This window comes from Chinchilla lanigera, unplaced genomic scaffold (assembly GCF_000276665.1).
Source record: "Chinchilla lanigera isolate Chin_1 unplaced genomic scaffold, ChiLan1.0 scaffold00016, whole genome shotgun sequence".
In the NCBI taxonomy this organism is placed as follows: Eukaryota; Metazoa; Chordata; class Mammalia; order Rodentia; family Chinchillidae; genus Chinchilla; species Chinchilla lanigera.
Genome location: NW_004955417.1, coordinates 22,551,893 through 22,567,493, shown reverse-complemented (window position 1 = coordinate 22,567,493; position 15,601 = coordinate 22,551,893). Strand labels below are relative to the sequence as shown.

Here is a 15,601-nt window from a genome sequence, read left to right as displayed (position 1 = left end):
GTTTTGTTCACCAGGAATCCAGCTCCATTTATTTCAAGAAAGTGGCAAATGACTCAGATGAGGGAAGCAGTACAGAGAGAGTAACCTCTGCAGGACACAGGGACCAAAGGCGAGCTCCAGCTGGGAAGTGAGGGTGCCACCTGCCCTTCATCAGCGTCTGGGGCAGATTAGGGAGTGGGAGGTGGGGGTTCCTGGGTCTACAGGCACTGAGAAGGTCAGACCCATTTACCCAGCCCTGTCTGTCTGCCTGGGTAGTCTTTAAAGGTTAGGTGAGAATTAGTGTCTTTCCTGGATGGGTATATTATGTTTGTGCAATTTAATACAACCCCAACTTTTCCTGGAACCCAAGAAAATGTCTCTGAACTTAGCTGGAATGATAAGCATATGAAATTGGCTAATATGTGGAAAGTAAAAGTCATAAGGAGTTAGTAGAATAAAATCCCAAAAGTTAATAGAATATATTGCAAAACTATAAAAAGTAAAGCAATATGGTATTTGGACAGGTAGACAGAAAAATAAATCATAATGAAATATTCAAATCCAAGCTGTAGTATGTATGAACTCTTAATACAGAGTAGAGCAGAGACCCTGATATACAGGAGAGGAATGATTTAATTAATATATTGTGAGGAAAGTACTTCCTCATTTAGAAAAAGGCTAATTAAAATTCTCAGCACAAGGGGCTGGGGATTTAGCTCAGCAGCATAGCACCTGCCTGGCAAGCGCAAGGTCTTGAGTTTGATTCTTGGTACTAGAAAGAAAAAAACAACCAAAAGTAAAATAAAATAAAATAAAATAAAATTCTCAGCACTGATCATGTATCAAAATTTCTAGAAACTGTGTGTATATGTGTGTGTTGTGGATTGATTGCTTCCTCACAGAAATAAATGACTTTTTTACATGAGCCCTATCAAATTAGTACTGTATATATTTATACATATACACATGTAATTTTCATTTTTTAAAGGTTTATATGTAAAGTGATCTTCGATAAAATTATCTATCTTTAAGATACATGATATATATATAGAGAGAGAGTGAGTGAGAGCAAGTGTATGCGAAATGTTTCAATGCAGCTAATTAACATATGCATCCCCTGACATATTTATAATGCTTTGTGGTGAGAACGCTTGAAATCTAAGCTTTTGGTGGTTCTCAAGTATATAATTCACAGTTATTAACTGCAGTCACCACGATGAACAATAGAACTCTTGAACTTACCCCTCCTGCCTAATTGATATTTTGTATCCTTAATTGTAACAGTTTTTAATGACTGACTTGGACATTGAAGTGCTGGAGGTAGCTAATTGGATGAAGCAGCATGAGTGGCAACTTGCCTTAACAGGTATTAAACATTTCATAAAGCAGCGATGATTAAAAGATTAAACAGTTAAAACAAAAGGCCAATAGATCACTAGAGAAACAGCATGGGGAATTTAATATAAACAAAAAAGTGTAGGGAGAAGAAGGACAGGGGTGGATAGGTTGGTCTCGTTCTCTGCTAGGCTTCTTCTGAACGCGCTGTCTGGGTCCCCGGGTGGACACTCTCAGAGCATAAGACAGCTGTAGGCAGCATTGATGTGACCCAGCCCCAGAGGCCACACAGCGTCATTTCTGACACACCTCATTGGTCAGTGACTTGCAAGGGGACATAGACTTCCCCCTTGCTGGAAAAATGGCAAAGTTCCAGGAAGACAGGACAGAGCAGATGTCATGTCCTAAGAAGATGACCTGGCACACTGGGGATGCGGGAAGTCCCAGCCCTCTCCACATGCACATTGCTTTGACTCCGCTGGCTGCATGGCTGAGATTGTTTTATGTTTGCCTCTTTCTGAACATTCAGGTTGCCCTCGCCTTTACTTCTCTGTCGTTGTCTCGGGACAAAATTCTTGGACACTGTTCGTAATGTTATTTTTTGAGGTCTTTTTGGGAAAAATTTTTGTATGTGGTTTCTATAGGGATAAAAGTGATTGTGGAATTGGTTTCAAGCACAACAACATGAAGGCTCAAGTGTAAAACACAAAGAACACTGAGCTTTTGATAGTGTTAGGTGATCCAAATTGGAAGAATTGTAAAAATAATTCTGACTGTGCCACAGAGCCGCATATACAATCTTTTGGAGATCTCTAGATGTGTAATGGCCCACAAGAATCTTGAGGTCTCTCCACATTGCTTGGGAGGGTTTAAGACAAGGACATCCCCACAAAACCTCAGTCTTAGCCACGTTAAATTTGTTGACTGGGGTTTTATACTGACAGCTCTATGACTTTAACTCTGAGAAATTCCATTGTTCCTGGTACAAAGCCTTCCTTTGTTTCTTCCCGCCTTACTTTTCCCATCCAACTAAATGTAGTTTTGCTATATCTTGGGACCCTGGGATAATACAGAAGAATAAGATAGGAGTCTGGCTTACAGAACCTGAAGAGTCTACTGACTTCAAAATTCAACTCTGCCTCATGAGAATCCACTATGCCAAATGGTATCTCTAGTTAAACTGAAAGTACCCAAGTTGGCAAAGCTTTATGGAAAATAAGAACCATATCACCATAGCAACTGCATCTGATAGCAAGCAGGTGTTTTTGTTCAGAAATGAACTTGCAAAACTAACCTTTACCCCCAAAGTGAGATTCTCAGGACCTGTGATACCCATGGACAAATCAGCATTTGAAAGAAGCCCTTTAGATCAAGGTGAGCCCACTTTGGGTACCAAAGATACTGATGAGTACTCTCCCTGTCCTGACAAGGACGCGTAACATCATGAGGGCAAACGTAAAGGTGGTAAGGAATTTCAGCTCTATTTGGCCACTCAAAAAGAAATGAAAATAGAGGGGCCATAACTCATTCCGAGAGAAGGAGAACAGAAGGGAACATGGCCAGATGGGTGCTAAGCGTGTGGTCTTGCACCAAGCCCGATATCTGCACATGTCGATGATCAGCAGATGTGTCAAATAATGAAATGCAGGGCAGGAAGAAGGGACTGGGACGAAGTTCCAAAAATGGAGCTAGGAAAAATAATGTAGAAGAATAAATGCCTTAGCATGGAGACTTTGCCCTATCAGCAACCACGTATTATTATTATATTGCATTTTCACTTAGGATCATTACAGTTTTTACTAGGAACTATGCTTTTTTTTTTTTTTTTGCAGGATTTTGGCATTTTGGGGAAAGAGCCAGTTGGAAATCTTTTGCTTGAGTGTATTACAGCAGACAATCAATGCGTCCTAAAAAGACCACAGATTTTTTTTGTGGCTTCATTTCCGGTGGTTTTCTTTTCAGTGTTATGACCTCTTGACCTTTTAGATGCCCTTTTTCTGTCTGGTGGTTCAAGGGCCGACTCCGGCAGGCTCAGCAAGCACAGTTTGGGATGAAGCGAGGGAAGCTGTTACGACTGTGTTTCAACTCCTTCTCAGCAGAGGGTGGGGAAAAGCGATTGCAAGAATAATAAATGAGATGAAAAAAGCCCTTATGCAGGGCTTTCCCAAGGCACTTGGGATACTTTGAAGATATTAATTAATGCTTGTTAAAGTCCTATGGGATAGGAAGGGGGCAAGGATTATTAACTTGTTTTATAGGGGAAATGAAGCAAGAGAGCTTTAATAAACTCCCTCAAATCAAGCAGTAATTATGGAGGAGAATAAAGTGTCAGGTCCCAGACCCCTTTTCTCAGGGCCCCGCTTAGGAAAGCACAAGTCAGATGGCTCCCGATTGCAGCCCTGTGTGAATTCTGCCAGCCACTGACTTATCTTTCCTGCCTTTCTCCCTGGTTCCTCAGAGCAGGTATTTTAAGGCCTTTTCTCATGTTGCGGCCGGGCCCTCCCCTCTCCTCCCTCTCCGCAGATGAAATTACCTCCTATTTCACTGCGATCCGTGAGGCCATATACGGTGAACTCTCAACCTCCCTTTGCTCTGATTCAAAATTTATTTTTATCTTCGCCTGTGTTGGGCTCATTCTTCCTCCTTGTTTCAGAATCTCATCGCCTTTAAAAGTCGGGTCTGTCTACCAGTCTGTCTTCAGGGTGGGACACGTTACGGCCCTCTGGCGGGGGCTGGGGGACTCCCCACCACCTTTAATCTCTTCTTCTCCCTGAGCCCTTTCCTGTCAAGGCTGAAGTCAGGCTCAAAACTCTCCTCCTCTAAAAATACTTTTTTCTTGGCTTGGCTTTCTTTTATGCAATGCCCCTATCTCTCTCCTGCTCTTGCTGTGATTGCTAAATTTCTGAAAAGAACAGCCTGTTTCTGTTCCTCCAGGCTTTCTGCAAAGATAGTCTAGAAGGCTCTTGTTTTCCCGGGAGGCAGCAGGAGCCCTGACCCAGACCGCCAGGGCTCAGACCCAGCCCGGCGAAGAGGAGCCTTATCGCTCCTCTGCGCTCCCTGGAACAAAGTGATCGCTGCTCACCGCTGCCTTTTTGGGAGTGGATTTATACCATCCTGGCAGCTCCCAGCAGCTCGACTCAGAGACACACATCTCCTCTGTTTTTATTTTCAAATTTGAGCTTTCATCCGCAATTAGGATTCATCATCCCATGGAATTCAGCTCCCTTTGTAGACTGTGAAGGGGAACAGTTTACATTTTGGAAATTCAGATCTGTATTCAAATTGGAGACGAGGAAAAGAAAATAGAACCACCACCACCACAAAGTAAAAAAGTACACCCTTGTTTAACGGCTGGCTGCTCTGCTCAGCTCCTGAGCCATTTCTATCAAGGCGGATGCAGTTGCAGATTGGCAGTGTCACTTAGACCCCTGAGAAGGTAAATTCTGTTAAAGAGAAGGCAATGATTCCTTCACCAGGTACCTGCAGGTCTTGCAGCATTTCTACCCCACACCTAGTTTAAAAACCACCGATTGGGCACACAAGAGAGTTTGCAAGGTATTGTTCAGATTGCAGAATAAGGAGGGTGTTCCATTTGAGGAGAGGGGGCCATGAGCAGAGGGCTAGTGATAGCTATCCGTGGTGGTTATTTGGTAACAAGGCATCCTTATGTCAAAAATGGAATTGGATGATGGTTATAACAAGAGATTGTCAAGTTAGCCATTCAATATAAGCAAGAGGGTGCCAACAGCTGCCCGACGCTGGTGGCCGCCATTCATCATTTATTCATTCATTCAACAAACATAAATGGAGCTCCTCTGAATTGAGGTACATAGACAGGAGAGTCAGACACTCAGCCCTGGTCCTCATGGTACAGGGTCGAGGAAAGGGCAAGGGGTCAGCTTATTTGTGATCAGTGCTACGAGCTTCCTTGGAGGTGTGGTGCAGTGGCCCAAGGGAGCAGAGTAGCCATTCGGGAGGTGCCTGGGGTGAGTCCCAGGGAAGCTTGGAGAACACAGAAGAGAAGCCAGAAGGGTACAAGATGAGGATGGAAAAGTAGCCTACAGCTGTGTAAAAATTACCAGCATTGAAATAATACAGGGGCAATGAAAACGGGAGCCAGAGAGAACACAAATAAAGGGTTAAACATCCCAAGTAAAAGTTCTGCCTGGGAATGCGAAGTGTAAACCGTGACTTAAGACCTCTGGGAGGATGATTGCAAAGCTATGTGTAGGTCTAAGTGACCTTGACAGAAGCACAATCATTTTAGGAACTCCAAACCCTTTAAATGGTCTGAAAGGCCCTGGATGGCAGGCTGGAGCTCAAGAGCAGGGGAGCCTGCATGTCAAAGGAAATGCTCTCTCCATTGTTCTCTTCTTCCCCCATCTTTCTTCCTTAAGACCTCCTGTAGTCAGGATGGCCGGGTCTCAGGAGAAGGTGCTGGTCCCTGGGACAGCAGTGGTGCTCTGGCTGGGTCTGTTTTTGTGGGTGGAGACCTGGAGTGACTGTTTCCCTTGCTGCTTGGGTTCTTCCTGCAGATCCTAGCCCTCCTGGGCTCACAGGTTCTCACCTACGCACAGAAGGTTTTCCCACCAACACTGGAGTTTTATGAAGAAACAAGCAGCGTTTATAAAGAAAAAAAAGAACTTCTTCACCAGGGCTACAGGGTGTGGACAATGCCTGGCCACTATTTGTAAATGTGACACTGAAAATGAAAACGAAGTTGTGTTTCTGAGATCGCCCCCACCTTGTATATTTGCTGTGTCGCAACACAGATTGAAGAGCAGTGTTTATTTGTCCCTTGTTTTCATATGTGTTATATCACAACAACATGGAGAGGCAGAGGCTGGGTGTCACTGTTCCCCTTTTATGGAGGAGAAAACTGAGAACCAAAAAGATTAATGTGCACAATGTCACAGAACGAATGAAAGCACTGTGAATCCAGGTCCTCTCTAGCTAGTTCTAAACCTCTTGTTTTTCTCATAGCACCAAACTATAACATTCTGGGGGACCCTTGTGCTCACAGAGCCCTTTTTTCTCCCTTGTCTCCTCCTACTTTTCACTGAAGTAAAATACAAGAAAAATGCACAGAGTCTCCTTATGTTCCTGCCCAAGTGTGAAACTCTGTATGGAGGACAATCACTATTCTGGTTTCTACCTCTTTAGTTTTGCCTCTTTCTGTACTTTATGCATGCTGACTCATGCTTCTTCTGTTTTTGGCTATTTTTGCTCAATACTATGCTTGTGAAATTCATTCATATTATTGCATATAATTGGAAATTGCTCCTCTTCAGCATATGGGTATGGACCAGTTGTTCATTCTTTGGTTGCTGAGTAGTTTCCTATCCGGGGCTTACAACAGAACCTCAAAGATGGTCCTGTCCCAATCCCTGTGTGCACATGACCGTACCTGGCCAAAGAGACTGCAGATGAGGTTAGGGATCTGGAGATGGCGAGATTGCCTTGGGTTATCGAGGTCTGCAAATGCAATCAAAGTGTCCTTAGAAGAGGATTGCAGGGAAATCAACAGGATTGAGGAGCTGTGGAAACAAACAGAACAGAGCGATAAGTTCTAAAGGTGGGGAAAGGGCTGTGATGTCAGGCCCTCAACCTCCTGGAAGAGAAAAGGACAAGGAAACAGCTTCACTCTGCACTTCTCCAGAGGGAGTACCGCTCTGCTGACATTTGATCATAGCCCAGAAGCCCCGTTACCCCATTACCAACTTCTGACCAGAAAACCATAAGAACATATATTGGTTTGTTTTACGGATTGAGGGTGGTGGTAACATGTTACGGCAGCAACAGGTAACATACAGGGCTCCCGTTGGGCGGTGCCACTGTGAAAATTCTCCTGTGTGCAGTTTAGAGAAGCCACCGCCCACCCTGGGAGTGAGACGCTGAGTTGCAGGCTGTGCACATTCAGCTTTAGTCAGTGTCAACCAGCTTTCATGGTGGTAGGGTGTACGCATGCTCCCACGAGGCCATCTGCTTTGCCAGTATTTGAAGTTTGTCCTTTTTCATTTTAGAGATTCTGGAAGTGTGCAGTGGTATCAGTTTGTGGTCTTAATTTGCATTTTCCAGATGGCTGATGAAGGTGGATGCTCTCTCAAATGTTTACTGGCTATTTAAATATTCTTTTGCTTGTGAAGTGTTTGTTCAAGCTTTCTCTCCCTTCTCCCCCTTCTTACTGGTTATCTTTCTGTTTTGATTATCTTGGCTCTAGATTTCTCCTCGGATCCACTCCCTGAGACTTTACTCTGTACATTAAAGTTTCTTTTCCCTGTTCTGTCTCATTTCTCCAACTCTCATTTCTTCTGTCGCCCTAAGCAAAACATGTCATGAGCTGATGCAGTCCTAGACGTGAGTCACTGTTAGTCATTTCAGAGCCTAGCAGATTCCAAGGGAAGGCTCTTGGTCTGATTTCTTGGTTGTGTCAGAAGCTATACGGCCTCCGTTTACCTGGCCCAGCAGCTCCCAATCTGTGGCCACTTACGTTTGGATTCTGGAGTTGATTTGGTGGGAGAACACCACCAGAACGCTTAATCTTCAGTAAATGCCCGTGGTTGTACTAGTGCTTGTGCTGCCTTTGCAAAAGGAAATCTTAAAACACTATATATTTCTGTGACTTTTAACATATAGATAGATTTTTGTAATCATTCCTCTGCTAGGATACAGAATAGTTCCATTACCCGAAACAATCATCTTGTGTTTTTCCTTTAAAATAACACCCTCTACTTCCCTACGCCTAATTGTAACCCCTTGAAAATGCAGATGTTTTCCCATTCTATAGTTATAGGGATTTTTTTAAAAACCATATAAATGAGATTTTACAGTTATGTAATCTTTTCCTTTTTTTTTTTTTTTTTGGTTTTTCTCTGGTACCGGGAACCGAACTCACGACCTTGTGCTTGCCAGGCAGGCACTTTGCCGCTGAACTAAATCCCCAGCCCCCAGTTATGTAATCTTTTGAATTTAATTTCATACACTGAAGATAATGCATTTGAAATTCACCTAAGTTGTGTGTCTCAATAGTTTGCTCCTTTTCATTGTTCTTTAATCATTTTTTTATTGTTCCATTCCACTGTGTAGAGGTATCCACAGTTTTAGTTAGTCAGAGAGGAACATTTGGATTAGTTCCAAGTTTTCATGCCTGTCAGTGGAGCTGCTATAAACATTTGTGTACAGGTTGTTGATAAACATAAGCTTACATTTTCCTAGGGCAAATATCCAGGAGTGGGATGGCTGCCTGGCTTCTATCGTAAGTGGATGTTTAACTTGATAAGAGTCTGCCCAGCTGCTTTACAGAAGGCCTATATCAGTCTTTCCCTGAGAATGCCAAGTACCCTGCCTCCTCACCAACACTTGGTATTGTTAGTATTTTTATTTTAGTCATTCTTCACGGATGATAGCAGTATGAAATGTAGCAACCACTTTTAATTCCTATCATTTTGTTTTGAGGTTGTTTTTGATTTTTTTTGTCTTCATTGTTGTTGTTTTGTTAGTTTTATTCTTTTTAAAATAAAAAAAGTTTAGAAATTAGCCATTCTGAAAAGTGAGTAGTGTCACCTTATCATAGTTCTAATGTGAGGTTTCATAGCAGTTGATTGTATCTTCATTGCCTCTGTTCATTTAAGCTATTTTTTAAAAATTGAGTTGCCTATTTTTGTACTGTTTGGGGAATTCTTTGTGTCTTCTTGAATACAAGTCCTTTGTCAAATACGTGATTTGCAAATCTTTTCTTCCAATCCTTTGCTTGACTGTTAATCCTCTTAAAAGTAGCTTGATTTCAGCAAAGTTTTAAAAATTTTAATAAAAACCAATTTATCAATATTTTTTCCTTCATGGGGAGTGTTCTTGGTGTCATGTTCAAAATCTCTTTGCTTGTCTTCAGGCCATTCAGACTTTTTCCTAGTTTTCTCCTGGAAGTTTTATAGATTTTCATTTTATTTGTACCTGTCTTCTATTTTAAGTAGTTTCTGGATGACATGAGAGATGAGGTTTAGGTTAGAGTTAATTCATTTCCTTGTTTTGCTTATGAATGTCTTATTGTTCCAAGATGATTTTTTGTTAGAAAGACTACCGTTTTCTAACCTTTAGATTGCTTTTTAATAGTGATACTGGGGGTGGAACCCAGTATGCTAGGCAAGGCCTACCATTAAACTATGTCCTTTTTCATTTTATTTTGAGTAGGGTCTCACTGAGTTGCTCTAGCTAGTTTCAAATTTGTGATCCTCCTGCCTCAGCCTCCTGAGTATCTGGGATTACAGGTATGTGCCAGCTCATCTGGCTGCTTTTGTACTATTGTCAAAACACTTTGTATTGTGTGGGTCTAATTCTGGATTCTCCATCGTTTCTCTCACCAATGTGTCTGTTCTTTCACAAACACCTTGCCCTCTTAATTATTATAGTCTTGTAGTAAGGCTTAAAATTCCATAGCATAATTCTTACCTTTCTTATTTGTCAAAATTATATTAGTTCTTTTGCCACACAAATTTTAATGTTAGTTGTCCACATGTCAAAACAATTCCAGCTGGAATTTTTTTTATTAGAATTGAGTTAAACCTAGGGATCGATTTGGGACAATTGTCATCTTAACTATATTGAATTGCCCAGTCTGTGAATACAATACTTCCCTCTGTTTATTTAGGCTTTCTCTACTTTATTTTATCAGCACTTTGTTGTTTCCAGTTTAGGAATCTTGTCAATGTTTTGTAAGGTGTATTCTTAAGTATTTCACTTTTTGGAGTTATTGCAAATGACATTTAAAAAGTTGGTTTTAATTTTACATTGCTAATATATACAAATAGGATTAGTATTTGAGTACTGACTTTGATTCTGTGAAAATTGCTGAACTTATCTTTAGGAGTTTTCATATATTTCCTGACTTTTTAGATTCTTAGGCTCTGTATTTCAACTTTGAGTAGGGGACGTTTTATTTCTTCCTTTACAATTTATATGGCTTTTATTTCTTTTTCTTACAGTAATGAACAGGTTAAACCATCCAATAAATGTAGAATAGGAATAGTAAAGAGTGAAAATTCTTGCCTTTTTCAGTCTAAGTAGGGAAGGAATCAGTCCCTCACCATTAAGTGTGATTTTGACTGTAGGTTTGGTAAAGATCCTGTTAGAAGGCTGAGGAAATCTCTCTTTTCTGTATTTGTTGATTTTTAAAAAAATCATGAATAGATGTTAAATTCTGTCAATTGCTTTTCTACATCAATTTGCATGATCATTTTTAACCTTTTTGGATAATTAATACAGTAGATAGTGTTGATTTTCCAGTACTGAGCCAGCCTTGCATTGCCAGGGCAATACTCTCTGGGGCATGGTGCATTATCCTTTTTACATAGCTCTGAATTCATTTTTGCTAACATTTGTTGAAAAATTGTGCCTTTTTCTCCTTGAGGGTTATTAGTCCATATCCTTCTTTTGTATTCTTTTAAATTGGTTTTATTATCAGAGTAATGCTGACCTCATAAAACGTATTGGGAAATATTCCCTCTATTTTATAAAGCAACTGGAAATAGAATTTGGTAGAATTAACTAGTGGAATCCAGGCTTGGAAATTTCTCTGTGTTGAAGACTTTTAAAAATTAAACTAATTGAATTTCTTTTATAGTTACAAGACTATTTAACCTATTTATTTCATCTTGAGTGAGCTTTAGTACTTCACAGTTTTGAGGGATTGGTTTCTTTTATATAAGTCATTAGATTTATGTACATAGAATTATTCCAATGTGTTTATTTTCTCCTCAGTATTGGGGATTGAACCAGGATCTTCAGTCTGAGCTATCTCTCAAGCCTCTTTGCATTTTTTATTTAGTAATACAGTCTCGCTAAGTCATTAAGTGGCCAAGCTGGCCTTGGACTTGTAACCCTGCCTCAGCCTCTGAGAGTGCTGGGATTACAGGCGTGCACCACTATGCTTCACACCTGCCTCATTTTCTTTTTAATGGCCATAGGGACATTAGTGATACCTCTTCTTTTTCCCTGTTATTGTTGATTTATGCCCCCCCCCGTTACTTTTGGAAGAAGTTGGTTGATATTATTGTAAGTGATCTTGTGTTCATTTATTTTCCTTATCAGTTTTCTATTTTCACTTCCTGTGATACACTGCGATTTTTGTCCTCATTTGGCTTTGCTTTCTAATTTCTTAAGGTAGAGGCTTGAATTTGTTTGTGATCTTTTTCCTTTTCTTTCTTGATGTTTTTGCTTTCTTAATAGAGAATTTGTGCTGTATGTCTCTTTCTAAGCACTGCTCTAGGTATGTCACACACACTTTGTTATACTGTATTTTCATTTTTGTTCAGCTCAAAGTATGTTCCCACTTTCAAAAGAAGATAGATATTTTTGATGTTTAATTTATAAAAAATAATCAATTTCTTAGTGTGTAGACATTTACTTGACATATTTCTATAATTAATTTCTAGCTTAATTCCATTATGATCTGAACACATACTTTATTTTATTTAAGACTGTTCAGTTTTGTTTTGTAACTCAAAGTATTTCCCATCTTGGTGAATGTTCTATGTAACTTGACTAAAAATGCTTCTCTGATGTGGTTGTGTAGACAGTTAGATCACAGTTAGCTTTTGGTTCAATATTCTTGAGGATCTTCTGTCTCACAGCTCTGTCTACTAACAGAATTCTGCAAGTGTCAGTAAGAGTTGATCTGCTTCTCATTTCAGTTTTGACACTGTTCAACTCTTTCATCTTCTGGGTGATTTAGCCATTTCTTATTATTCCATGTCTCTCTGGATGTATACTTCAACTTGAATTTTTCATCTTATATGGAATTTCAGAAAAATAGGGCTACAGCTTCATGGGTGTTTCTTGCAGACCTAGCTGCAGTTATCCTTTTTCTATAACACTCACACTAAATGTCTTACCTTATCATGCTAATTGACCAATATCACTTCTTTGGTCACATCTTTAATATAGAAAAGTTAGAAGAGCTTGTCTCAGAGAAACCATAGTTCAGTGAGTTCTGGCCCCTTCTAGAACACAGGGCTTTCTGCTTTGTCTCTTCAACTCTTTGGTGTGAATGATCTGTTTTGAAAGGGTCAGTTTCTTGTGCTTGCTTCGGCAGCACATATGCTAACATTGAGAGGCTTAGTTTCAGTTTATGGATTCTGGATGGATGAAGACTCCTCTTCTGAGGTTTTCTTCCATCTCTGCCTCTGACGAGACAGGCTCAGCTCCTGGGAGATCGAGGGAGCCTGCCAGTGCATAGGAGGCTGTAGAAGATGAACAGGCTATGAGGAGATTGTGGCAGTGAGAGATGCCCAATCTTTAAAGATATCTTTCTCCTGGGCAGCCCGAAGTTCTGGTCACTTGGGCCACTGCGCTTCTGATAGACTCACAGACTGATGAGAGCTGGCAAAGAGAATAGTCTCCAGCCTGTTCCACTTAAATCAACGCTCAACAGTGGAAATGACACAGTGCCCGCTGTGTCTGAATCAAACTTGCCTTCCGCCAATCTGCCTCGGATGCAGGAAATGATCATTCCGGAGAGCAATGTGGAAAAGCAAGATGTTAGCAAGGTAGGGGAAAGGGCAAAAGTCCCTGAAAGTATTTCTCTTGCTTTTTCATATATGTGCCAAGTTAATTATGCTTCAACTAAAATAATAGATATTCACCAAATTGACCACCACCCTAAAATCCATTCTCAGCATTAAGCGACCATAGATTAACTGCTTAAGTTTGAGCTTTAGTTTATGGCATCAGCAGAGCCCCTAATGAATTATGGACTTGTGTTCACTCCAGAACAATCTATTACCCACCACATAACAGAAAATGCCATTTATTGCAATTTGTACAAACTATAAATCAATACATTATTACTTGGAAGCATGAAAGCTGTGGCTATGCTGCACACTCTTGCATTTGGTAATGGCATATGTGTGTGTACGTGTGCGTGTGTGTGCTTTTTAGGGCTTTGGGGGAGTCAGAGGAATAGACATAGATTTTTTTTTTTCTAGTATCCATTTGCGCACTTGCAGAACTTTTCAAGAGACTTGAAAGTGGCTGCTGTCTCTCGTGCTTACCAGTCTCAAATGATCAACTTTGCACATGATTTGAGCTTGGAGAAACTGATCGAGCACAATTTAGAGGGTGTTCGAACCCTTTTGCAGAGGTCCTGACCCTGGAACCCCAAGAGGTAGGGCAGATTTTTGGAAAGGGTGGATGCTCATGCAGACCTCAAGCCACTCCCATCCAAACTTCGGTGTGACACAAAGACACCAGGATTTAAAGAAAGCCATCTAGATCGTTTTAACGTGCAGCCTGGGTTAATTATCTCTGCTCTACAAAATAAGAAGAGGAAGAAAACAGGAAATGTAAAGGGAGGACAGTTGTGGGTTGCAATTTTCTCAAATCAAAGTGGAAATGCATCCTGAGAATTTCAGATTAAAGGAATCCATGGGGTGCTGCTTGGGGTACTTCTGTGCGCACTCTGAGGAATATAAAAAAGATACATTTGAATGTGGCCAACATAACGTGAATGCTTAATAAACCCTCGTTTTCCTCTCGTAAAAATGCAGATAAGTAATAGTAAGGGAATGTGGCCGCTAAGCACAGCCCAGCCTTTCCTGGGATCCTTCTTGCCATAGGTCCTGGCCCTTTTCCATCACGGTAAGCTAGGGAAGTGTGCATGATCAACACGCTGGAGCTAACAGCCCAGGATGGCCTGCCGTGAGACGCTCAGTATCTGGTGGGGACCCAGCGTAGCTTCTTGGTCCTGGGATGCTGGAAAGGGCACGAGTGTTCCCAGGCCTTTCTTGACTAGTGTGTCGCTCTCAAGGTGGTTTTCACTGTCCACACAGCACCAAGGTGACGTGAAGCTAACACCATGGCTGTCAGCACCATAAGGTAATAAAAAAAGCTGCAACTTGTCGAGTGAATATTATGTCTGCTTTGTCACACCATATGTCAGATCCTTTTATTATCCTTTCCATTTTGTAAGGTAGTCATATTTATCTCCATTTCCATTTCAGACAGGGAACCTGAGGAACAAGGACATAAGTGATTTGCTACACCCACACCTGTAACCAGGACTTTGCCACCTCACGGCCTCTCAGGGTCTCTATGCATTCTTCATGTCTACTCCTTCATCCTGAATTTGCCCCCGGGGAAGAACCCTACTCTAGCTTTTAAATACATGGCTCCCTCTTCTTTTCCATTCATGATTCGGAACTTGTCTCCTCTGTGACATTTCCTGGCTGCCATATTGGTTTTCCTCTACCCTGGACCCTGGAATCCTGTGGCATGTACTTTACTGCACTGACATTTTCTGGAGCATGCGGTAAGTACACTGCAGGGTGTGTGGTGCGTGTGTGTGATTATTTGTGTATGTTTATTTTCCTATAAAGCCTATAAGTACTTTGACAGGAAGTCTGTGTCTTATGGATCTATCTATTTCTCTGTGGACACCTTAGTCTTAAAAAAAGTTTTAATGGATACTGCTAATTAATTGATTTTCAGTTTTCAACAATTTTTTCTCCTTGAAGAATGGTACAAAACAGGGTAGCAATGTACTGAAGCAGAAAAGGTGACAATCGAAGGTAAGACATACCTCAGTTCGAATTCTGTCAGTGCCATTTACAAGCTGTGTTTCAATGAACAAGTCATATAGTACTCAAAGCCTATTTTTGCTTAACTTGCAAAGTGGGTGCAATGGTGTTGCCTTGCTAAATAATCATGAAGATCAATGCATAAAATAGCAATGTCTAAAACTTGCCCTTAGGAAACGATAGCTCTTTAGTAATTATTGTCATGTATAATAATTGGTTTCCATTTGAATTTTTTCTAATATAAAACTTTTGCAAGGAAAAGACCAGGGTAGGTTCTGTGAGAGTGAGTTTCCTTTGTACACTTATATTTTGTTTCAATAGGAAAGAGTGGGGAAGCCTGCAGGGGACAGGTGGCGAAGCTGGGCATCGATAGGCTTAGGGTAGAGTCTGTGGAGCATGTAGTTAGGTGGGGTCCACTCAGGCCCAGAACCCCACCCTGGATGGCCAGTGGGAAGGGCACTGAATAGGGAGTGAAAGTGGCTAGCTTTACTGCCTACTACTCTTGGTGTGAGACGATGAACACACACCAGGTGGGTCCGGCCAGTCCAGGGACTGCTTTCCTTTCAGCTACCTGGAGGAGATGTGGTCCTTCATTCTCAAAGATTACCGGACAGATTTGCTGAGGAGGAATGAGGTCTTTCTCCCTATGGACAACAAGGGCACAAGGTTTACTAGAGCTTTACAATAGCGGAAACAAACAACAATGACACAAGGTTTAC

At 41.1% G+C, this 15,601-nt stretch overlaps 1 long non-coding RNA gene across 1 annotated transcript; it reads left to right on the top strand.

The window, feature by feature from the left end:
* Window positions 1-12,604: 12,604 nt before the first annotated feature.
* On the top strand, window positions 12,605-14,608 carry LOC106148223. The gene is made up of 3 exons (XR_001233474.1): window positions 12,605-12,854; window positions 13,293-13,471; window positions 14,307-14,608. It is a non-coding gene; the product is annotated as an uncharacterized LOC106148223 (long non-coding RNA).
* Window positions 14,609-15,601: the final 993 nt, after the last annotated feature.